The sequence below is a fragment of the Dendrobates tinctorius genome, unplaced genomic scaffold (genome assembly GCF_039654945.1).
Source record: "Dendrobates tinctorius isolate UK_male_01 unplaced genomic scaffold, ASM3965494v1 ptg000028l, whole genome shotgun sequence".
Lineage (NCBI taxonomy): Eukaryota > Metazoa > Chordata > Amphibia > Anura > Dendrobatidae > Dendrobates > Dendrobates tinctorius.
The window spans coordinates 14096568-14122754 of record NW_027361696.1 but is presented as its reverse complement, the minus strand read 5'-3'; positions in this window follow the sequence as shown (position 1 = coordinate 14122754).

Genomic DNA, 26187 nt, shown 5'->3' with positions numbered 1-26187 from the left:
GATGAGAGAAGGAGCGCTTGATCCTTCAGTCATCAATGCGGTCAGCTGTGTCGGCATGTAGCTGACCCTGCGATGACGGGCGGGGGGCCCACTGCTGGGACCGGGCCCCCCCCCGCCTGCTCAGGGGCCCATAGCGGCCAGACTCTCCCTGCTCTGCCGCAAAGTGCATCTGTAGCGTGGGGCCCGGGGCCACTGCCCCCTCTGCCCCCCCCCGTAGCTGCGCTACTGTGGCTAATTAATGTTCCGGTATCAGCCTTGTGGAGGGAGCTCGGCTCCTCAGCCCCTTGCACAAGCGGTCACCCCAGTGCGGAAGTACAGTTACACCCTTATGTGCGAAAGGGTTAATATCAGATGCTCAGTGTGAGTGGTCTGAGCCAAGTACCCCTGAAAATACTGATATTATTGCAGAGGAGTGTTTTTCAGCAAACAAGGCATTAAAAGAATTGATCTCTGCGTGTGCAGCAAAGATGAAGCGAATGGCGTCTGGTGCGTGAGAAAGAATTAATACTGTGAGACCCCCGCTCTGTAATGATAGTGAGGCCTTGCTCTGTGACGATAGACCCCGCTCTGTGACGTTAGTGAGACCCCTGCTCTGTGACAGTAGCGAGACCTCCACTCTGTAACGTTAGTGAGACCCCCGATCTGTGACATTAGTGAGACCCCAGTCAGTGGCATCTGTTTTCCCATAAATTGTCCACACAGTCAGGGGTGTAACTATAAAAGGTGCAGGGGTTGCAATCAACCCTGGGCCCTGGTGCCTAAGGGACCCCATAATTTTCTTTAGCCTATATGAAAAAAACACTACCGTCTTTAGCTGACAATAATATGGACTCTCGGCTGTTTATGTCAGTGACTGGAGACCACTTTGCACATCATTCGGTAGCAGGCTTGGGTGTCTCCGCAGCACAATCAGGTGTCAGTAAACCTGTAGCCGAGGAGAGCCCCAGCGCGGGTCCTCCTGCGGCCGAGGAGAGCTCCGGCGCGGGTCCTCCTGCGGCCGAGGAGAGCTCCGGCGCGTGTCCTCCTGCGGCCGAGGAGAGCTCCGGCGCGGGTCCTCCTGCGGCCGAGGAGAGCTCCGGCGCGGGTCCTCCTGCATAAATACACGGGCGGACAAGTGCCTCGAGGTGACGGAGGAAGATGACGTTGGAGGAGTGAGGATTGTATCACGAGGAGATATCCAGTATTAATACACCGGCAGACAAATGCCTTGAGGTGACGGAGGAAGTCGAGGATGGAGGAGGAGTGAGGCCGGAGACAAAATGGTGCATCGAGCTTTAATACACCGGAGGACAGCAAGTGTCACGAGGTGATGGAGGAGGACGAGGCTGGAGGAGGAGTGAGGTTGGAGTCAGATGGATGCATCCAGCATTAATACACCGGTGGACAAGTGCCCCGAGGTGACGGAGGAGGACAAGGCTGGAGGAGGAGTGAGGTTGGAGTCAGATGGATGCATCCAGCATTAATATACCGGCGGACAAGTGCCTCAAGGTGATGGAGGAGGAGTGTGGCTGGAGTCAGAATGACGCATCCAGCATTTAATACACCAGCGGACAAGTGTCCCGATGTGACGGAGGAGGACTAGGCTGGAGGAGGAGTGAGGCCGGAGTCAGAATGGCGCATCCAGCATTTAATACACCGACTTACAAGTGACCCGATGTAACGGAGGAGGACAAGGCTGGAGGAGAAGTGTGGCGCAGCAGTCAGCACCTACGATCTTCAGCGCTGTTTTATTGAAGAGAAATTCACACACATTGCCTTAAAAAAAATGGCACAGGATAGTGCTGTGTGCGCACGCACTGAATCCGGCACCATTTCATATAAATAAACGCAGACAACTCGCTGCAGACGATCAAGGGAAAGGATGGGGAATCATATAATATACTGGGGGAGCATATAATAGGATGGGGGACCAGACTGGGTAGTTACATTCTTGTACATAGGGGCAGTTTTATAGTAGTTATATTCTTGTACATAAGAGCAGTATTGTTACGGACTGACCTGGTTGGAGTAGTGATATTGCAGCCACTAGGGGCAGCACCGGGCAGATAGCGTAGTCTGGAGTAGCCAAGGAGTCGATACATAGGAACAGCAATTTAACTTGCAGGAATCGTAGTCAAGGAAGCCAGGGCTCGTTTACCAGGAGCAGAAGTGTCGTTTGAAGGTTTAGAAGGTGGCAGGAAGCTTGACTAAAGACAGGTAGCTCAATAATCATGCAAGGAACTGAGAGTAAGGCCAGGCTTAAATTGAGTGGCATATTCTGATTGCACAAACAGGAACTCAGGGTGGTAACCAACAGGTCACTCAGGAAGGAGACATCAGCAACAATATACCGTATTTTTCGCTTTGTAAGACGCACTTTTTTCCCTCAAATTTGGGGGGAAAATAGGGGTGCGTCTTACAATGCGGATATACTTTTTCTGTGCTGCCGCTGCGGGGGTCCGGTGCTTGCTGCCGCGCTCTGTCCCCCGATGCTTGCCGCCGCACTCTGTCCCCCCCCCGTGCTGCGTGGGGGTATCTGCCGTTCCATCCATGCTTGCCTGCCTGTGCGGTGGATTCCTTCCGGGAAAATGGCCGCCGCGCACGCGCAGATGGAGATCTCGGCGCTGAAATCTCGGGAGATGAGATTTCAGCGCTGAGATCTGAATCTGTCAGAGTCAAATCTTATTCCAACTTTATATCTTCGCATTAAGATAGACCCAACCTGAACCTGGTCAGCTATCTCGACGCTAGACCAGACCGATCAATCCAACACGCCCATATTTTTTCAAATTTGGAAATAGAATTTCTCTTACGATATATACCTTTTTCTAAATTAACTAGTTAGTTAATTTTGGTTACATATTCTGCAATTGAGGGGGTACTGGGCTATTAATTTTCTGGCCATAAAAAGCATTCTAGATACAGCTAACTTCCCAACCTCTTCTGTTGGCAATTCTTCTATATCTCCTAGGATGCATACAAAGGGTGTTTTGCTCAGCTCAACCGAATATACTCTATTAATTATCCCTATTACTCCTCTCCAGAACACTTCAAGGTTTGGACACGACCATAACATGTGCAGTAGGGTGGCTGTGTTTGTTCGACACCTTGGACAAAGAGGATTGGGCCTAACTCCAATATCGAATAAAACTTGGGAGTGCGATAAACTTGATGAATTACATATAATCGTAACAAACGGTGGACTTCTCCCAGTGGCAGTCCAGGAACTCTTTCTAATATTTCTGACCATAAATTGTCCTCAATAGGACCAATATCTCGCTCCCACCTCTCCTTCGTACATACAGGATGCTTCAGAAGCACCAAATTCACTATGTCCCAATATAAATGAGAAATCATCCCAGCTGTTCCTGTGGATTTTTCAATACGCTGTATAATCTTATTCTGTTGCATGGATTTTCCTGCAAGGAGACTTTCTGCTTAGTACGCATATCTAAGTTGTAAATACTTGTTGAATTCTGAATCCCAAATTCCATACGTAAATAAGTAAAATCTCTAATTTTATCTCCCTACAATATATGTTCAAATCTACGTATCCCTCTTTGGGCCCAACTTTCAAAACCCTGCAAGTGGATGGGATTAGAAAGGGAAGGGGTATTCCATACCCCTTAAGGAACTTATCTACAGTGGCATGTAAAAGTTTGGGCACCACTGGTCAAATTACTGTTATTGTGAACCGTTAAGCTAGTTGAAGAGGAAATGATCTGTGAAAGGCCTAAAGTTTAAAATTACACATTTTCTTTATATTTTACACAAAAAATGTCATTTTTTTACATTTAAAAAATTGCAAATAGGAAAATGTGCCAATGCAGAAGTTTGGGCAGTCTTGGAGATTTGTGGGCTCAGATAACTTTGACCAAGGTTTCAGACTTTAATTAGCATGTTGGGGTCATGGCTTGTTCACTATCATCTTTAGCAAAGGCCAGATGATGCAAATTTCCAAGCTTTATAAAAACCCAACCTCCTCTAACCTTCTGCTTAAAAAACAGCAGCCATGGGTTCTTCTAAGAAGCTGCCTAGCACTCTGAAAATGAAATTGGTGGAGGCCCACAATGCATGAAAAGATATCAAAACATTTTCAAGTTGCCCTTTCCTCAGTTCAAAATGTAATTAAGAAATGGCAGTTAACTGGAACAGTAGAGGTCAAGATAAGGTCTGGAAGACCAAACAAAATTTCAGTTAGAGGTGCTTGTAGGATTGCTAGCGAGGCAAATCAAAACTCCTTCAGGACGATTTAGCAGACACAGTTGTGGTACATTGTTCGACAGTTCAGAGACACATGCACAAATATGGCCTTTCCGGAAGAGTCATCAAAAGAAAACCTCTCCTGCATTCTTACCATAAAACTGAGCATGAGAAGTATGTAAAAAAAATCTAAACAAACCTGATGCATTTTGAAAACAAATCCTGTGGAACGAGGAAGTTAAAATAAAACATTTTGGCCACAATGATCAAGGGTGTATGTGTTGAAAAAAAAGGGCACAGAATTTCAGGAAAAGAATACCTGGCCAAACATTAAATATGGGGGTGGATCAATCACACTTTCGGGTTGTGTTACAGTCAAAGACATGTGGAACATTTCACGGGTAGGGTGAAGCTTGGATTCAATGAAATTTCAACAAACTCTTGATACAAGCATAAACCATCTGTAAAAAAGCTGAAGTTGAAAAGAGGATGGCTTCTACAAATGGATAATGATCCTAAACACTCATGAAAATCCACAATAGACGACCTCAAAAGGCACAAGCTGAAGGTTTTACAATGACCCACACAGTCCCAGGATCTGAATATCATTGAAAATCTGTGGCTAGATCTCAGAAAAGCAATGTATGCAAGATGACCCAGGAATCTCACAGAACTGGAAGAATGTTCCAAGAAAGAATGGATGAAAATCCCTCAAACAAGAGTTGAAGGACTCTTGGCTGGCTACAAGAAGTGTTTACAAGCTGTGATATTTTCAAAAGGGGGTTGTACTAGGTACTAACCATGCAGGGTGCCCAAACTTTTGCATCTGCCTATTTTCCTTTTTGTAATGTGTAAAATGTAAAAGATGAAAATATATATATTTGTTTTGTCGAAAATACAAAGAAAATGTATCATCTTTAACTTTAGGGTTTGTAGAGATCATTTCGTCTTCGACTTAGTTAACTTTATACAATAACAGTAATTTTGACCACAGGTGCCCAAACTTTTACATGCCACTGTAGATGTGTGGTGAGCACTTTGAACCTCCAAGTGCTTCGCAGAAGTTTATAACGTAGAGCCGTGAAAATAAAAAAAATCTTTTTTTTCTTCACAAAAATGATCTTTTCACCCCCAAATTTTTATTTTTACAAGGGTAAGAGGAGAAATTAGACCCCCAAAGTTGTTGTGCAATTTGTCCTGAATACGCCCATACCCCATATGTGGGGGTAAGCCACTGTTTGGTCGCACAGCAGAGCTCAGAAGGGAAGGAGCAGCGTTTGACTTTTTCAATGCAGAATTGTCTGGAATTGAGATTGGACGCCATGTCGCGTTTGGAGAACCCCTGATGTGCCTGAACAGTGAAAACCCCCCACAAGTGACACCATATTGGAAACTAGACCCCTTAAGGAACTTATCTAGATGTGTGGTGAGAACTTTGAACCCCCAAGTGCATCACAGAAGTTTATAACGCAGAGCAGTGAAAATAAAAAATAATTTCTTTCCTCAAAAATGATTTTTTAGCCCGCTATTTTTTATTTTCCCAAGGTGAACAGGAGAAATTTGACCACAAAAGTTGTTGTGCAATTTGTCCTGAGTACGCTGATATGTGGGGGGAACCACTGTTTGGGCACATGGGAGAACTCGGAAGGGAAGGAGCGCCATTTGGAATGCAGACTTTGATGGAATGTTATGCGGGCATCATGTTGCGTTTGCAGAGCCCCTGATGTGCCTAATCAGTAGAAACCCCCCACAAGTGACCCAGTTTTGGAAACTAGACCCCCCAAGGAGCTTATCTAGATGTGTGGTGAGCACTTTGAACGCCCAAGTGCTTCACAGAAGTTTATAACGCAGAGCCGTGAAAATAAAAAATCTTTTATTTCCACAAGTGATTTTTTTAGCCCCCAATTTTTTTTATTTTCCCAAGGGTAACTGGAGAAATTAGACCCCCAAAGTTGGTAAATAGTGGAAATCCCTCAACTCTAGCTCCAACCCTAACCCTAATTCTAACCCTAATTCCAACCCTCACCCTAATTCTAACCCTAATGGAAAAATGAAAATATATTTTCTTTATTTCATTATATTTCCCTAACTAAGGGGGTGACAAAGGGGAGGGGTTATTTCCTTTTTTTTATCACTGGCATGCGCCCATCATTTCCTGGACCAAGATGGCGGCGCCCATCGGAGGAGGCAGGAGGGCCCGAGGACCACCGGAAGGTATCGGGGGGGGGGGGGGGGGGATCGGGAACCCTATTTCTCTTTCCTCTGATGTGCGATCACATCAGAGGAGAGAAATTAAATGGAAAATCGCTGCTTTTTTTGTGGTCGCCATTATACGGTTAATAACGGCAATCGCAAAAGTGGGATCAGTAAAACCAACCCGAATCATGTTCTCTGGGGTCTCGGCTACCCCCGGCAGCCGAGACCCCAGAGAAAATCTGACTCTAGGGAGCGCTATACACTTTTTCCACAGCGCCGTGAATTAACGGCGCTGTGGTTTAAGTACCCTTAACTACCGCTGTTAAAAGGCGTATCGGCGGTCGTTAAGGGGATAATGTCTTTCTTTCATTTCTAGGTTCCACAATGGGATGACTACCTTGACAATGACCTCCTGATCTCATTAGTGCAGGATCGAGTTACCTTGTGGGACACCCGGGAGCGAGACCACTCGGACAGCGTGGTGATTCGGCGGCTGTAGAATGAGATGGCCCGAGCGATGATGGATGACTGGGACAATGCCACGCCACGAGTCAGAAAGGGATTTCGTAAGTATTGCAATGTGGTCTGACGCCTCAGCGAACCTGTAAAGTCCGGGATCACACAACCGTGTGATAAGATAAACTCCTACGAGTTTCTCGCATCACACGCAGTTGTGTGATCCCGGCCTAAAGTTCATTGTTTAACCCTTTTTTTCCCCCTTCACAATGAACAAAGTCAGAACCCGTTGGCGTTCAATAAAGGATCGCTTCAACAAGGACTTGAGACAGGAGAACCAAGTTCACAGTGGTGCTGCAGCAAGGATCCAGAAATATAAGTATCACCGGATTCTGACTTTCCTGAGGCCTGTCCTTGCTCAGAGAACGTAAGTATTTTTGTGTTGTATTCCATTGTGCTGTATTCCCTAATCTGAATTTTTCTATTCCACAGGAGTTGGCGCTTGTAGAATTGTTATTTTTTGGTAGTAATGTTTTTCTTTTCTTTTCACAGAACCTGGAGCAGCACCCTTGAACCTGGATCGTCCTCTGGAGCGGTCATTCAGCGAACAGCCTCAGAGCAGTCCCAGCCATCCACCAGCGATGCAGCAAGTGGGCAGGCTGGAGAACAGGCAGCTGGTCCTTCAGGTGTTCCCCCTGTCCCAGGTCTCTGCCTCTTTTTTTGTTGGGTCTTCCTGACAGCGGCAGAAAGCCCTGGACAGGACACGCATGCCTAAGTTTCTTCACTTGAGCTCTGTCTTCCAGAATAGCCTGAAGGCGGTGGGAGATAGACTGGATAGTGGTTTGAACCATATTGACACACTTTTCCAGTCTGTCCATCAACGCCTTGACCGTCTAGAAGCCGACCTCCAGAGACCAGCACTTTTTTTTTTTTTCTGCGATAGAATGGGGCATGTCGGAACACCTTACGCCTGAACTGCAGCTGAATGTGATGCATACCTGCAATGCTGCTTACGTTCAGGCTATGCAGCAGACTCGGTTCTACCCGTAGCCGCATGTGGCATTTCTAACTGTGCCACCAATTACAAGATTTACCTCAATACCAAGTTCTGCTGCATACCCCTGTACGGCCACCACCATGCTCAGTCCTGCCGCACACCACTACAGCGCCACCACCATGCCGGGTACTGTTGAAAGCTACTCCACCACCACGCCGAGTCCTGCTCCTGCACAGCCGTAGCAGGGGTGTCAGCTATCACATACAGCTGACACTCACACACAGCAGCGCTTAGCGTGAGGCCACGGTGATCGTGCCACCGTACTAATACTGCTGCGGGCAGAAATGCAGTTCCCGCAGAGCAGTACTAGAACGGCAAAGGTCAGGAAGGGGTTGCGGAACCACCAAATATATGTCCCCAAATTTGCTCAACTTGAAGTCCTCAAACGTGTCCAAGATTCTAAACTTGTAGGACACCCTGGAGTAATGAAAACACAAGAACTACTACTTCATTCTTTTTGGTGGCCTAATTGTAAGATGAATGTGAGAAAATATGTTTCTTCCTGTTTAACATGTGCACAGAACAAGAAGCCACGATCTTCTCCTCTGGGACTTCTTCAACCTCTTCCAGTTCCAACGAGTCCTTGGGGATCAATCTTAATGGATTTTATTGTGGACCTTCCTCCCTCAAAAGAAATGACTGTTATCCTTGTGTTGGTGGATCAGCTCACAAAGATGGTCCATATTATTCCGGCTAAAGGAATTCCTACCACTGAACAAACCGCAGAATTAGTGGTCAAATAGGTATTCAGACTGCATGGAATTCCTGACAATGTCCACTTTAAGGGACGATATTAGCGAAGGGAATGAGGATGTCGAGTCCATATGGGTCGAAATACATGGAAGGAAAAATAGTAACAAAATTCTCTTTGGGGTCTGTTACAAACCCCCAAATATAACAGAAATCATGGAAAGTTTACTACTAAGGGTGGTTTCACATTAGCGCTTTTTAAGCGCACGCACGGCCGGGGGTAGCTCCGCCCCCGAGCCGGCTCTCTGCCCGGCGTGCCCGCCCCTTGCTTGTAGCGCCGCCTCCTAGCGCACAGCGGCGCCTGCGATCGGCACACCCTATCTTTAGCATAGGGTGCGCAGGCCGTGCGCTAGTTGCGCTTTGACCTGCGCTGCGCACTTTTCACGGTGCGCCGTGCGCGCCAAAATCCGAAAAGTTTGATTTTGGCGCGCACGGCGCACTGTGAAAAGTGCGCAGCGCAGGTCAAAGCGCAACTAGCGCACGGCCTGCGCACGATCTGCGCACCCTATGCTAAAGATAGGGTGCGCCGATCGCAGGTGCCGCTGTGCGCTAGGAGGCGGCGCTACAAGCAAGGGGCGGGCACGCCGGGCAGAGAGCCGGCTCGGGGGCGGAGCTACCCCCGGCCGTGCGTGCGCTTAAAAAGCGCTAATGTGAAACCACCCTTAGGCAGATAGATGAAGCTGCAACCCAAAATGAGGTCCTTGTTATGGGGGACTTTAACTACCCAGATATTAACTGGGAAACAGAGACCTGCAAAACCCATAAAGGCAACAGGTTTCTGCTAATAACCAAGAAAAATTATCTTTCACAATTGGTGCAGAATCCAACCAGAGGAGCAGCACTTTTAGACCTAATACTATCTAACAGACCTGACAGAATAACAAATCTGCAGGTCGTTGGGAATCTAGGAAATAGCGACCACAATATTGTACAGTTTCACTTGTCTTTCGCTAGGGGGACATGTCAGGGCGTCACAAAAACACTGAACTTTAGGAAGGCAAAGATTGACCAGCTAGAGATGCCCTTAATCTGGTTGACTGGGACAATGTCCTCAGAAATAAGAATACAGAAAATAAAAGGGAAATGTTTAAGAATATCCTTAATAGGCACTGTAAGCGGTTTATACCTTGTGGGAATAAAAGGACAAGAAATAGGAAAAACCAAATGTGGCTAAACAAAGAAGTAAGGGGGGCAATTAACAGAAAAAAAAAGCATTTAAACTACTAAAGCAGGATGGCATCGTTGAAGCTCTAAAGAACTATAAGGAGAAAAATTCTTTATCTAAAAAAATAATTAAAACTAATCCCAAGCTGTTCTTCAACTATATCAATAGTAAAAGAATCAAAAGTGAAAGTGTAGGCCCATTAAAAATTGTGAGGAAAGTATGGTTGTAGATGATGAGGAAAAAGCTAATATATCAAACACCTTCTTCTCCACGGTATTCACGGTGGAAAATGAAATGCTAGGTTAAATGCTGAGAGACAAAGAAAACCCTATATTAAGGGTCACCAATCTAACCCAAGAAGAGGTGCAAAACCGGCTAAATAAGATTAAAATAGATAAATCTCTGGGTCCGGATGGCATACACCCACGAGTACTAAGAGAACTAAGTAATGTAATAGACAAACCATTATTTCTTATATTTAGAGACTCTATAGCGACGGGGTTTGTTCCACAGGACTGGCGCATAGCAAATGTGGTACCAATATTCAAAAAGGTCTCTAAAAGTGAACCAGGAAATTATAGGCCAGTAAGTCTAACCTCTATTGTTGGTAAAATATTTGAAGGGTTTCTGAGGGATGTTATTCTGGATTATCTCAATGAGAATAACTGTTTAACACCATATCAGCATGGGTTTATGAGGAATTGCTCCTGTCAAACCAATCTAATTAGTTTTTATGAAGAGGTAAGCTATAGACTGGACCAAGGTAAGTCATTGGATGTGGTATATCTTGATTTTTCCAAAGCGTTTGATACCGTGCCACACAAGAGGTTGGTACACAAAATGAGAATGCTGGTTATGGGGGAAAATGTGTGTAAATGGGTGAGTAACTGGCTTAGTGATAGAAAGCAGAGGGTGGTTATAAATGGTATATTCTCTAACTGGGTCGCTGTGACCAGTGGGGTACCGCAGGGGTCGGTGTTGGGACCTATTCTCTTCAACATATTTATTAACGATCTGGTAGAAGGTTTGCACAGTAAAATATCGATATTTGCAGATGATACAAAACTATGTAAAGCAGTCAATACAAGAGAAGATAGTATTCTGCTACAGATGGATCTGGATAAGTTGGGAACTTGGGCCGAAAGGTGGCAGATGTGGTATAACAATGATAAATGTAAGGTTATACACATGGGAAGCAGGAATCAATATCACCATTACACACTGAACGGTAAGCCACAGGGTAAATCTGACATGGAGAAGGACTTGGGGATCCTAGTTAATGTCACGCTCGCACCTTGGCTGAATGGCGCGAGCCGGGGGTTGTGGCCCCACTGTGCCACAGACCAGACTACCCTGGAAGGGGCGTGACTGCGACAGCTACCTTGGTCTTCACTGGAGCCTCTGATGGTGAGGTCAGGCTTGTGCGGCAGATAGCTGTCGGGTGCCACTCCAGGGTGGTGTCTGGCTGTGGCTGCAGATCCCACTTGGAGACAAGTCACTTGGACAGATGGGACTGACAGGCAGACTGAGACACAGGGCAAGAAGGTACGACAGATACAGGGCAAGCAGGCGTGGCTTGGAGACACTGGGCAAACAGGCACGGCTTGAGACACAGGACAGGCGGGCACGGCTTGAGAAGGAACAGGTAGGGACCTCTTCACACAGCAGGTGCAGGTATGGATGCAGGCAGGCAGGAGTGGAATATGAAGGAACAGGTTTGGACCTGTTCACACAGGAGGTGCAGGTGAAGGCAGGAGTGGAGAGAGAAGCTGCAGAAAGAGGTTCTGCAGCGGCAGCAGGAGTGGAGCAAAGCTGAACCACAAGGTCTGTGGAGAGAAGCTGCATCAAGAGGTTCCGCAGGGGCAGCAGGAATGGAGCAAAGCAGAACCACAAGGTCTGTGGAGAGAAGCTGCAGCAAGGGGTTCTGCAGCAGCAGAAGGAGCCGTGCAGGCAGAGATGCACAGATAAAGCTGTGAGAGTGCAGATGCACAGATAAAGCTGCGAGAGTGCAGATGCACAGATAAAGCTGCGAGGGTGCAGATGCACAGACAGGGAGGACACAAGGAAAGACACGGCAGAGAAGGAACCATAAACAAGGAGACTGACAGACAAAGGTAAGACTGAGTTCAGACAGAGAGACAGGGACAAAGACACGAGGACCAGGATATTCAGCCTCCTGGCAGGCGGGCAGAGAACAGACAAGGCACTGGGAACAAGACTCAAGGACCAGGATATTCTGCCTCCTGGCAGAGAACAGACAATGCACTGGGAACAAGACTCAAGGGCCAGGATATTCAGCCTCCTGGCAGGCAGACAAGGTACAAAGCAAGACTAGGAAGACCTCCAGAGAAGGAGATACACAGAACAGGGCCTGGCTTCCTCAGCAGCAAGATACTAACTGAGATTAGACATTGCACAGGCAATGTTTCAGTGGGAGTGGTGAAACTAAATAGTCAAGGGCTCCAGGTGATTGGTCAGGGACAGATTACACAGGTGCACCCTGACTGCATAAGAACCAGAGAGTTCAGGCGCCGCCCCCCTATACACACAGTCTGGAAACATGGAGAGCAGAGACACAGAGCTGGCAACAGACTGAATTCACAGCATGGCTTGAAGCAGAAAGTAAGCTGGTGTGCGGTGGATGGGAGGCCATGTAGTGATGCCAGCAGGTTTGTTACAGTACCCCCCCTTTACGGCCCCTCTTCCTCAAGCCTGCCAGAATGACCTGAAGAAGGAGTATGGAACCACACACAGTCCAGGCTGACAGGGCATCCTTCTGGTGAGACGAAGTAGGTGTGCCATCCGGAATCACTGAGTGCCAAGTTTCTTGGTGCCCAACAGCCTCCAACACAGAGGGTACAAGGACTTCTTCCTCCTGATTGGCAGAAGGCAGAAGGCAGGGACCTGGAAGCTTCAGACTTGACCCCTACATCAGCCGGCCAACTAGAAACAGCAGACACCTTCACTGAGTCCAACTTCAGCCCGACATGCCAGAAAAATTGGACCTCCTCCTCCCGATTGGTGAGAAACGGAGATACGTAGGTCACTGTTCCAACCTCTTCACCCACCTGCCAAATGGAAGCTGGAGGCATACATACAGGGAGCCACTTCAGCCTGTTACCCTGAAAAAACTGGACCACATCTTCCTGGTTAGAGGATGAGTGAAGCTCTGTCTTGGGACCTTCACCCCTATGCCACAGGGGAGCTGAAGGCATACACTCTGGATCCATCTTCAGCCCTTTATCCTGGGGAAGACAATCAAGAGGCGGGGTGCTCTTGGGAGCAGAACACTGGTATAGTCACTGGGGATGTGTGAGGAGACTGAGACCGCCTCCCCCTCTTCAGAGGCATCCTCACACCTTGACTTGGCGACTAGCAAACCAGGCGAAGAAGATGACCTTGCTGACTGAATGCGACGCAAGGGAACCAGACACCTCTTGTCCCTTGGTTGTTTCAAGTGTGGTGCCTTGCTGGGTCTCCAAACATAAATGGGCATCAGGATCTCTGGTTCAGAATGACCCATGGGCATAACAGACAGCCAATGGAAGACGAACTTCTTCGTATACAAAGCTCCGACCTGGAGCTGTAGTTGTCCTTGCAGGACTAGACTGTTCTCAAAGAGGGCTCGGCCACCTTTAGACGATGCCCACGCCGGGTTCTGGAGCTGAAGAATGGAGATCACACACCGACTTTGTGTGGCTGGTGGCTCGAACACCCCAAAGCTCCCAGAAGGCAATGAAACAGTCATAGTCTTTAATGGAGAGGGAGGACTCTCACCAGGGGCAGCCTCTCCTACTGGCCCAGGGTTCTGGAGTACGAGCTTCACAGGGCAGAGGCCAGACTCCGGCTGCAACTTGGCCCGCTTCTTCTTCTTAGACCTCTTGGATCTTGCATGGGAGTCCACATCGGCAGACTGTGGAACGGGTGATGGCTGGACAGTCATAGGTGGTTGAGACGATTCACCCACAGGTTCCTCTTGTCTCTGGAAGCTTGGAGGGGAAGACTTTTCAAGAGCAGCTGGATGAGGCATGTCGAACACTTTACGGAAGGCCACCAGGAAGGCCCCCAGGCTCATGACGACAGGGTCCCCTGCTTCCCAAAGGGGACAGATCCACATCAAGGCATCACCAGCTAGGTAGGACATGATGTATCCCACCTTGACCCGATCAGAGGGGAAACAAGCTGCATTCTGCAGGATGTAGTGCAGGCATTTCTTCAGGAACCCTTGGCACTCTTTAGGGTCCCCATAGATCCTAGGTGGGTCTGCTGGGTCATGCTCTTCATAGGCCAGGAGCTGATTGTAGAGAGCATTGGAGATGATGATTGGTTCAGAGGTCTCCACAATCGGAACCACGCAGGATGGAACAAATTCCTCTGGTTGCTCATACTGGCAGGGAGAAAGTTCATCATGCTCCGCAAGCGGAAGGACATGGGACTCAGCGGGGACCATGGCCTGTGCAAACTGTCACGCTCGCGCCTTGGCTGAATGGCGTGAGTCGGGGGTTGTGGCCCCACTGTGCCATAGACCAGACTACCCTGGAAGGGGCGTGACTGCGACAGCTACCTTGGTCTTCACTGGAGCCTCTGATGGTGAGGTCAGGCTTGTGCGGCAAATAGCTGTCGGGTGCCACTCCAGGGTGGTGTCTGGCTATGGCTGCAGATCCCACTTGGAGACAAGTCACTTGGACAGATGGGACTGACAGGCAGACTGAGACACAGGGCAAAAAGGTACGACAGATACAGGGCAAGCAGGCGTGGCTTGGAGACACTGGGCAAACAGGCACGGCATGAGACACCGGACAGGCGGGCACGGCTTGAGACACAGGACAGGTGGGCACGGCTTGAGACACAGGACAGGCGGGCACGGCTTGAGACACAGGACAGGCGGGCACGGCTTGAGACACAGGACAGGCGGGCACGGCTTGAGACAGAGGACAGGCGGGCACGGCTTGAGAAGGAACAGGTAGGGACCTGTTCACACAGCAGGTGCAGGTATGGATGCAGGCAGGCAGGAGTGGAATATGAAGGAATGGGTTTGGACCTGTTCACACAGGAGGTGCAGGTATGGATGCAGGCAGGCAGGAGTGGAATATGAAGGAACAGGTTTGGACCTGTTCACACAGGAGGTTCAGGTATGGATGCAGGCAGACAAGAGTGAAATAAGAAGAAACAGGTTTGGACCTGTTCAAACAGGAGGTGCAGGTGAAGGCAGGAGTGGAGAGAGAAGCTGCAGAAAGAGGTTCTGCAGCGGCAGCAGGAGTGGAGCAAAGCTGAACCACAAGGTCTGTGGAGAGAAGCTGCATCAAGAGGTTCCGCAGCGGCAGCAGGAATGGAGCAAAGCAGAACCACAAGGTCTGTGGAGAGAAGCTGCAGCAAGGGGTTCTGCAGCAGCAGAAGGAGCCGTGCAGGCAGAGCGTCGAGAGTGCAGATGCACAGATAAAGCTGCGAGAGTGCAGATGCACAGATAAAGCTGCGAGAGTGCAGATGCACAGATAAAGCTGCGAGAGTGCAGATGCACAGACAAAGCTGAGAGGGTGCAGATGCACAGATAAAGCTGAGAGGGTGCAGATGCACAGATAAAGCTGCGAGAGTGCAGATGCACAGATAAAGCTGCGAGAGTGCAGATGCACAGATAAAGCTGCGAGGGTGCAGATGCACAGACAGGGAGGACACAAGGAAAGACACGGCAGAGAAGGAACCACAAACAAGGAGACTGACAGACAAAGGTAAGACTGAGTTCAGACAGAGAGACAGGGACAAAGACATGAGGACCAGGATATTCAGCCTCCTGGCAGGCGGGCAGAGAACAGACAAGGCACTGGGAACAAGACTCAAGGACCAGGATATTCTGCCTCCTGGCAGGCGGGCAGAGAACAGACAAGGCACTGGGAACAAGACTCAAGGGCCAGGATATTCAGCCTCCTGGCAGGCAGACAAGGTACAAAGCAAGACTAGGAGGACCTCCAGAGAAGGAGATACACAGAACAGGGCCTGGCTTCCTCAGCAGCAAGATACTAACTGAGATTAGACATTGCACAGGCAATGTTTCAGTGGGAGTGAAACTAAATAGTCAAGGGCTCCAGGTGATTGGTCAGGGACAGATTACACAGGTGCACCCTGACTGCATAAGAACCAGAGAGTTCAGGCGCCGCCCTCCTATACACACAGTCTGGAAACATGGAGAGCAGGGGCACAGAGCTGGCAACAGACAGAATTCACAGCATGGCTTGAAGCAGAAAGTAAGTTGATGTGCGGGGGATGGGAGGCCATGTAGTGATGCCAGCAGGGTTGTTACAGTTAATGATAAACTTACCTGGAGCAGCCAGTGCCAGGCAGCGGCTGCCAAGGCAAACAGGATCATGGGGTGCATTAAAGGAGGTCTGGATACACATGATGAGAGCATTATACTGCTTCTGTACAAATCTCTGGTTAGACCGCACATGGAGTACTATGTACAGTTTTGGGCACCGGTGCTCAGGAAGGATATAATGGAACTAGAGCGGGTACAAAAGAGGGCAACAAAATTAATAAAGGGGATGGGGGAACTACAATACCCAGAGAGATTAGCAAAATTAGGATTATTTAGTCTAGAAGAAAGATGACTGGGGGCGATCTAATAACCATGTCTAATTATATAAGGGGACAATACAAATATCTCTCCGAGGATCTGTTTATACCAAGGAATGTGACGGTCACAAGGGGGCATTCTCTGCGTCTGGAGGAGAGGTTTTTCCACCAACATAGAAGAGGATTCTTTACTGTTAGGGCAGTGAGAATCTGGAATTCCCTGCCTGAGGAGGTGGTGATGGCGAACTCAGTCGAAGGGTTCAAGAGAGGCCTGGATGTCTTCCTGGAGTGTAACAATATTGTATCTTACAGTTATTGTTAGGTTCTTTAGAAGGACGTAGATCTGGGGATTTATTCTGACAGAATTTTATAGGCTGAACTGGATGGACTAATGTCTTTTTTCGGCCTTACTAACTATGTTACTATGCTTCTGATAGAGGTGTTCAGGTTACATCAAGATTTTGGAAAACCTTCTGTAAAGCTTTAGGAGTTACTGTCAATTTGTCTACTGCCTTCCACCCACAATCCAATGGACAGACTGAAAGAACTAACCAAACCCTTGAACAATACCTGCGCTATTTTATTTCTTACCTACAAGATGACTGGGTGGATTATCTGCCAACAGCAGAATTTGCATATAATAACTCCAAACACAGTTCTATATCACAAAGCCCATTTTTTGCTAGCAGCAATCGTGAGCATTTAACCCCTCTAATGCTCTGTGAGCACCCCTCCCTGCACTCTCCCACCGGAACATCGCGATGCGATAACGTTGATCCAGTAGTCTCCATGGAGACCCCCAGCTCCAAGATGGCCGTGGCTTCCTTTCGGGTCCTTCAGTGAGGTGGCTTGTCAGCGCCTGCTGAGAGCAGGCGCGGGCAAGCCTCCTTCACTGCCTGTCAGATTGCTGATCTGACACTGTCCTATGCAAAGTGTCAGATCAGCGATCTGACTTTTTATTGTAATGTCCCATCATGGGACAATGTAATAAAGTTAAAAAAATATATATATAATATGTAAAATATTTTTTTAAAAATCCCCAAATAAATAAAAAAATACATATTTTACAAATACATTTATTTATGTAAATAAAAAAACCTAAAAGTACACATATTTGGTATCACCGCGTCCATAACGATCCGACCTATAAAACTGTCCCACTAGATAACCCCTTTAGTGAACACCATTAAAATTAAAAAAAGGCAAAAAAACAATGCTTTATCATCATACCGCCGAACAAAAAGTGGAATAACACGCGATCAAAAAGACGGATATAAATAAACATGGTACCACTGAAAATGTCATCTTGTCCTGCAAAAAAACAAGCCGCCATACAGTGTCATCAGCGAAAAAATAAAAAAGTTATAGCTCTCAGAATAAAGTGATGCAAAAATAATAATTTTTTTCTGTAAAATAGTTTTTATTGTATAAAAGCGCCAAAACATTAAAAAATGATATAACTGAGGTATCGCTGTCATCGCACTGACCCGAAGAATAAAACTGCTTTATTAATTTTACCACACGTGGAACGGTATAAACGCCCCCCCAAAAGAAATTCATGAATTGCTGGTTATTGTTCTTTCTGCGTCCCAAAAATCGGAATAAAAAGAGATCAAGAAATGTCATGTTCCCAAAAATTATACCAATAAAAACGTCAACTCGTACCGCAATAAACAAGACCTCACATGACTCTGCGGGCCAGAATATGAACACCCATCTTTTCAGGAAAGCCTACAGCCTGCAATGACCATTCTGCCGCCTCACCACCGCCTGAGCTGCCGCCTCATCACCACCAGAGCTGCTGCACCCCCGACCTTCTGTCTTTTCCCCGCTATCCCGTAGAATCCCTCTGTCATGTAGCTGCAACCCCCCCTCTCTTCCCCCACAACACACACCAGCGTCTTCCATGGAAATACTGATGGGTTGTCCCGCCGGGGCGAACCCGCTGAGGTGCGCATGGCCGATTACCGACAGGTATTGCCTCCGTAGCGCCCTCTAAAAGGGGGAGGTGTAATGTACTGTAGATATGTTTCTGGAACATTCTAGAAAATCCCTCTGTCATGTAGCTGCGACCCCCCCCTCTCTTCCCCCACAACACACACACCAGCGTCTTCCTGCGTTCAGCTCTGTGAAACCTGAAGCCTCAGTGTAGAATTCTTCTCCTCCCCCCTCCCTGCACAGCTAAAGTTAGTCCTTTGTCCTCTGGGACTTGTGTCTGAAATAAAACTGTGAGAGATATTAAAATAGGCTAGCATGGGCTCCGATCGCGACAGAAAAAAACAAAACGAACATTTCTGTGATCTGCGCATACCCGGCTTCCCTACGGTAGCTCTTGCATATCCTAATCTCTCCAGAAACTGAGATATGGATTGTTCCCAAATGGAGGGTCTTAATTATGGCATGCTTGGTGTTTTCGGATTCTATTCGGTAAATCACAAACAATGATGCCCTATGTGTGTTGGTACGGGCTTTTCTCGTTTAGATATAGTTATTCTAAGTTTTGTAGCCAAATCATAACTTGGAGAGAGGGAGGTTGGACCTCTCCAGACCTCCCATTTTGTGAGGTCACAGACCCTAGGCTATAGGTATTCCCTACCAAATTCCAGTCAGTTCAGCTGAAGTCCTCCTGCCAGAGAGACGTGCCGATGAGTGGGGATGTTTGGTTAAGTGCCCCTCCCCCAGCCACATGGTCTGCCTAATACCAACTACGCACATGTGAGTGTTACTTTCTGTTCTTTCATCCACTTTGTTTTATATTTGTATTTGTACATATGTAATGTCTCCACTTTATAGCAACTTTTATCTATGTAATCACTGACCGCATTCTTTTGGGAATAAATGATAAAATCTATTAGCCCTGTCTCCATGCTCTAAGAAACTAGCCTTTTTTAGATAATGCGCCTTTTTTAGATAATCGCTACTAATTTCAGGGGTTTGCCGCGGACCCTCTTAATTAACACTTTGACTAAGTAAAGCGTGGCTGGTGGCAGCATGGTGTGCGCGGCTGGCTAGGCTAGCTGGCAGTACAGACGGGTCTTACATGCTGAATGAGGGGCTGCGGCCACAGCATTGATAATTCCCTTACTGCAGTAGGCTAGTTGCCCATGCACAACAAGCAGCCCGTCCAGCGACTAGTTATCCTAGGTGCAGTTCCCTGACTGACCTGAGGGTAAGGGGGGAGCCGGAGAGCTGCGAGTTCCAAAGTGGAACTGAGAAAGTGGGATATGCATAAATCCCTGCAGTTCTTGGAAGATTGTTAGCAGTGGTGGGGCAACCAAAATACCCCCCTACGATAAATTGTTAGAGCAAGATTAGCTTGCTGTGTTTTGGTCACATGGTGCTAGTAGTGGGATAACTAAGATAAGCCCCCGCTGTGCCTGTGATAGCCGTGTGCCAGCAGTGCATCACGTCCCTCCGTCCACTGACAAACCCGTGTCAGTGGTGGGATCGTGACATATTGGTGTTACCGGGTCCGCCCGTTCATCACACCGCGTCCGTAACGATCCGACCTATAAAACTGTCCCACTAGTTAACCCCTTTAGTGAACACCATTAAAATAAAAAAGGCAAAAAAACAATGCTTTATCATCATACCGCCAAACAAAAAGTGGAATAACACGCGATCAAAAAGACGGATATAAATAAACATGGTACCACTGAAAACGTCATCTTGTCCACATGGAAAAATCCGCAGGTGAATCCGCAGCGTGTGCACATAGCCTTAGGCTAGTTTCACACTAGCGTTTCCTGGAGCTGCATCGGGCTGCGCACGGCCACTGCTAAGCTCCGCCCATGGCTGCGCCTCCTCCTGTCAGCTCCGCCTATGGGCGCATGACGCTGCATGCGACCTGCGTACCCTATCTTTAGCATTGGCATTGACCTGCACCAAACGCACCGTCAAAAGGACGCATGCACCAGCAAACGCATACCTGCGCATGGCCTGCGTACCCAATGCTAAAGATAGGGTATGCATGCAATGTCATGCGCCCATAGGCGGAGCTGACAGGAGGAGGCGTGGCCGTGGGCAGAGCTTACCGGTGGCCGTGCGCAGCCCGACGCAGCTCCAGGAAACGCTAGTGTGAAACTAGCCTTAGTGTGTGACAGCTGCTAAACATAAAAACCCGCTATAAATAGTAAATCAAACCGCCCTTTATCACCCCCTTAGTTAGGGAAAAATAATAAAATAAAAAAAGTATTTATTTCCATTTTCCCATTATGGTTTGAGATAAAGGTAGGGTTAGGGTTGTGGCTAAAGTTAGGGTTAGGGTTGGGATTAGGGTTAGGGGTGTGTTACGATTAGGTTTGTGGTTAGGGTTATGGTTAGGGTTGGGTTTTGGGTTAGGGGTTTGTTGGGGTTAGAGTTAGATTTGGGGGGTTTCCACTGTTTAGGCACATCAGGGGCTCTCCAAATGCGACATGCATCTGATCTCAATACCAGCCAATTCTGCATAGAAAAAGTCAAACACAAACAGTGCTCCTTCCCTTCCGAGCTCTGCCATGCACCCAAACTATGGTTTACCCCCTCATATGTGGTATCGGAATACTCAAGACAAATTGCACAACAAGTTTTGGGGTTCAATTTCTCTTTTTACCCTTGGGAAAGTAAAAAAAATAAGATTTTTTATTTTTACGGTTCTACATTATAAACATCTGTGAAGCACTTGGGGGTTCAAATTGTTCACCACACATCTAGATATGTTCCTTAGGGGGTCAAATTTCCAAATTGGTGTCACTTGTGGGGGATTTCCACTGTTTAGGCACATCAGGGGCTTTCCAAACGCGACATAGTGTCCGATCTCAATTGCAGCCAATTTTGCATTGAAAAGTCAAATGGCGCTCCTTCCCTTCCAAGCTCTGCCATGCACCCAAACAGTGGTTTACCTGCATATATGGGGTATCAGCGTACTCTGGGCAAATTGTACAACAACGTTTGGATCTGAAGTAAATTTTTTGTGAAAAAAAGTTAAATGTTCATTTTTTTAAACATTCCAAATATTCCTGTGAAGCACCTGAAGGGTTAATAAACTTTTTGAATGTGGTTTTGAGTACCTGGAGGGGTGCAGTTTTTAGAATGGTGTCACTTTTGGGTATTTTCTATCATATAGACCCCTCAAAGTGACTTCAAATGTGATGTGGTCTCTAAAAAAAAAAAATGGGTTTGTAAAATTTGTTGCAAAAATGAGAAATCGCTGGTCAACTTTTAACCCTTATAACTTCCTAACAAAAAAAGAAATGTTGGTTCCAAAATTGTGCTGATGTAAAGTAGACTTGTGGGAAATGTTATTTATTAACTATTTTGTGCGATATGACTCTATGATTTAAGGGCATAAAAATTAAGAGTAGGAAAATTGAAATATTATCAAAATTTTCGCCAAATTTCAGTTTTTTTTTCACAAATAAACACAAGTCTTTTCGAAGACGTTTTACTGCTATCATAAAGTACAATATGTCACGAGAAAACACTCTCAGAATCAGCGGGCTCCATTGAAGCGTTCCAGAGTTAAGAACTCATAAAGGGACAGTGGTCAGAATTGTAAAAATTGGCCCCGTCAGAAAGGTGAAAACAGGCTGGGTCGTGAAGGCGTTACAAGAAAGATCAATGTCTTTAGAGGGATGGTTAAGAAAGAAGTCAGTTTGGTATCCCTCTTTAATTTTCATCAAAATTCTTTGGAGTCGGGGGGTGGCCTGGAGTCCTGGCATGTAGAAAGCAGGTTTCCTGGGCTCTGTGTGGACACCAGAGAAAGTGACCTATAACTCAACAAAAAAAGTTGGTCTCATTTGGACCCTGTTTGGGTGGATACAGGACTGCCTGTGGAGAAATCCAAGACCACCTGTGACCCTCTACATGCTGGCACAGCAGAGATATTGACTTTGAAACGCAGCAGGATCAGAAACTGCAGTGAGTGGAGCCGCACCACAGATTCCTGCGCTTCATTAAAATTGTTCCATATCACTTAAAAAGTTTTAAACTTCTGCAAAACTTTGCTGGCCTCAACCCCACCCACAAATCGTACTGGAACCCCCAGGATCATTGCAGGTGCACTTTTGATCAATTATACCACTCCAGCGATCTCCTGAAGACCTAATTGAATTGCAAGGTTTCCAGAGGAAGAGGTTAGAGTCGATTGCCATCTTCCTGTCGCCTGGGGCTTCTGCACTGGACGTGGGGGTTCCTCCTGTTCGGGCCTCTCTTTCCTGCTGTGGCGGCGGGACTGTTGCATTGGCGCATTGCTCGGCTGCTCCACATTTCGGGCTCCTCTGGTGCCATCTTGGTGGAGGTAAGTGGAGCTGCTGCCGTTACACGCAAAATCCATGAGGGGGCGGTAGAGGTGCATTGGGCCAACCAAAATAAGCAGCTGGAACTCCTATACATAGAAAAGCTGCTCTGGTGGTGCTCTGCTGACACCTAGTGACTGTTGAGAGTAACTGCTCATCTAATTTAACCATCATAATCTCTATTAAAGCTTCCCCGGCTGACCTAATAACAATTCTGCTTTGAACTCAAATAAACATACCCATCTGGATTCATTTAATTTTATATCCTGGGACATTCATGGTGACTTAATTGTACCCCCATATCCTGTTAGAGACAATGCGAAATATGCTCCTTTGATTTCATTCTCCCTAAGCTGGACATAAAATACTGGAAAATCCTACAGGGTAAAGACATCCCCATGCCTAAATCATGTAAAACCACCTCAGCGAATCCTATTAATAGGACCTCTTCATTAACTGATCTGGATATCAATAAATCTTCTGGACCTTACTCTCCGACAGAATCATCTAGTGCTTCCATACCAGCACTATTCAGCAGATTCAGAGGTGATCCCTGCCTCTACAACTAGGATCACCTCTGGATCAAACAGCTCTACTCTCACAGTTCCAGACTATCCTACATTCCGAATTATCCAAAATGTCAGACCTACACCCTCAACAACAAACTGGAAGATTTTGAGAAAAGTGCCTGCAGATGCAATATTCATATTAGGGGGTTGCCTGATACAATCACAGACCTCCTTTCCACGGCGACAGCTCTGTTTCAAGAACTGCTACCCGGAATTTCCATTGAACGCCTAGAGATGGACCGTATTCACATAGCTTTGAGCAAACGTAAGCCAGATGGTCTGCCTCGAGACATTATCCTTAAACTAATTCACAAAATACCCATACTTGTTATGAATGAGTCACCGAAGGAGGAAAAAACAAAAATACAAGCTAAGTCCAGAAAACCGGAGAGGTTGGTAGCTATCGGAATGCAGACCCCTGATCCTATTCACCACAACTAACAGTAGCCATGGGGGGTTCCTACGGTGCCCTAGACCCTTCGTTCACAGCCAGAGAACTAAATAAGCCTAAAGAAAGAAAGGGGAAATCTAAAAACTGCCCCAGAGCAGACCCAAAGCAATAGACAGCCCCCAACATGTATTGTCGGTGAAAAACAGATGAAAACACAAACACAGACAGAAAGACAGGTTGAGCAAACGATGGGGCCCAACTAACTAAATAGGAAAGGACAGAAAAGATGCTGGCTGCAATCCGCAAAAAACCCTACCAAAAATGTCCCAACCGTCTGATAGGGAAAAAGGCCCTGAAGTCGCTAGACTTCAAAATCACTATATCAGCACTCAGGTATATTCTGAAAACAGAGCAAAGAGATAAACTGATCAGAGACAAAAATGGAGCTCAGCCCGTCCCAACAAAGGCAGGCTGAACACAAAACACTAAGCAAACAGACAAAATCTCATGGAAAAATAAGAGAGCAAAAACTTAGCTTTCAGTAGACAGGACTAACTGGTTGCAAGAGCTCAGAGCAGAAAGGATCACCAGCACCCCTGTAGGGCGTCAGCTGCCTTATATCCACTCAGTGATTCCGGGTGTCCAATCCTGCTCCACCTGTTCAGATGACAGGTTCTTCTCAACCCAATCAATTTCACTACCTCTCTTCACCAGCAGAGGGAGTTCATCAGACATCAACGGTGAAGGGGAAAATGAACTCACAACAGTACCTCCCCCTTGAGGAGGGGTCACCGAACCCTCATCCACGCCACCAGGACGATCAGGATGGGCCCGATGAAAAGCATGAACCAATCTTTCGGCATGAATATCGGATGCAGGGACCCAAGAATTATCCTCCTGGCCATAACCCTTCCATTTAACCAAATACTGGAGTCTCCGTCTAGCCAGGCGAGAATCCAGTATCTTCTCAACCTCATATTCCACATTACCTTCCACCAATACAGGGTCAGGAGGTACCACCACAGGAACTACTGGCTCAACAAACCTCTTTAACAGAGACTTATGAAACACGTTATGGATCTTAAATGTAACAGGAAGAGCCAATCGAAAAGAGACAGGATTAAGAATCTCCAAAATCTTGTAAGGTCCAATAAATCTAGGTTTAAACTTTGGAGAAGCCACCTTCATAGAGATATTCTTTGATGACAACCAAACCATATCACCCACCTTAAACTGGGGACCAATGGTCCTATGACGGTTGGAAAACCGCTGGGCCTTTTCCTGGGAGAGAGACAACCTATCCACCACTTGGTCCCAGATCTGGTGCATTCTCTCCACCACAGTGTCAACACCTGGGCAGGCAGAAGACTCCACCTGCCCTGAAGAGAATCGAAGATGAAACCCAAAGTTACAAAAAAAGGTGACATCAAAGTGGCAGAACTAGCTCTATTATTTAAAGCAAATTCGGCCAAGGGCAAAAATGAAACCCAATCATCCTGATCAGCAGAAATAAAACATCTAAAATACGACTCCAAAGTCTGGTTTGTTCTCTCCATCTGCCCATTGGTCTGAGGGTGAAACGCAGAGGAGAAGGACAACTGAATTCCCAGCTTGGAACAGAAAGTCCTCCAAAATCTAGAAATAAACTGAACTCCTCTGTCAGATACAATATTCTCAGGAATCCCGTGCAAGCGAACCACCTGTTGCAAAAACAAGGGCACCAACTCTGAGGAAGATGGCAACTTAGGGAGTGGTACAAGATGGACCATCTTAGAGAATCTATCACAAATCACCCAAATAACAGTCATTCTCTGAGAGACAGGCATATCAGAGATAAAATCCATTGAAATATGGGTCCTTGGCCTCCTGGGCACCGGCAAAGGCATCAGCAACCCACTAGAGCGAGATCAAGGTTCAGACCGGGAGCAAGTCCCACAGGACTGCACAAAACTCCTGACATCACGAGACAAGGCGGGCCACCAAAAAGACCGACTCACCAAATCTCTAGTACCAAAAATACCTGGATGACCAGCCAATGCAGAGCAATGAACTTCAGACACCACTCTCTTCCTCCACTGGTCAGGAACATACAATTTTCCAATGGGACAACGCTCAGGTTTGTCCTCCTGAAACTCTTCCAGAGCACGTCTCAAATCGGGCGAGATGGCAGAAAGAACTACCCCCTCACCTAAGTTGGTAGCAGGCTTGGTCACAACAGGAAAATCAGCAAAGAAACTCCTAGAGAGGGCGTCTGCCTTGACATTCTTAGTGCCTGGAAGAAAAGAGCCCACAAAATCAAAACGTGTGAAAAACAAGGCCCACCTAGCCTGTCTAGGATTCAAGCGTTTGGCCGACTCCAGGTAAATCAAATTCTTGTGGTCAGTAAGGACCACGACTCGATGTCTAGCTCCCTCCAACCAATGTCTCCACTCCTCAAATGCCCATTTCATGGCTAACAGTTCCCGATTCCCCACATCATAGTTACGTTCAGATGGGGAGAACTTTCGGGAAAAGAAAGCACAGGGATTCATTTTAGATGTTACCGGATCTTTTTGGGACAAAACAGCTCCTGCACCAAT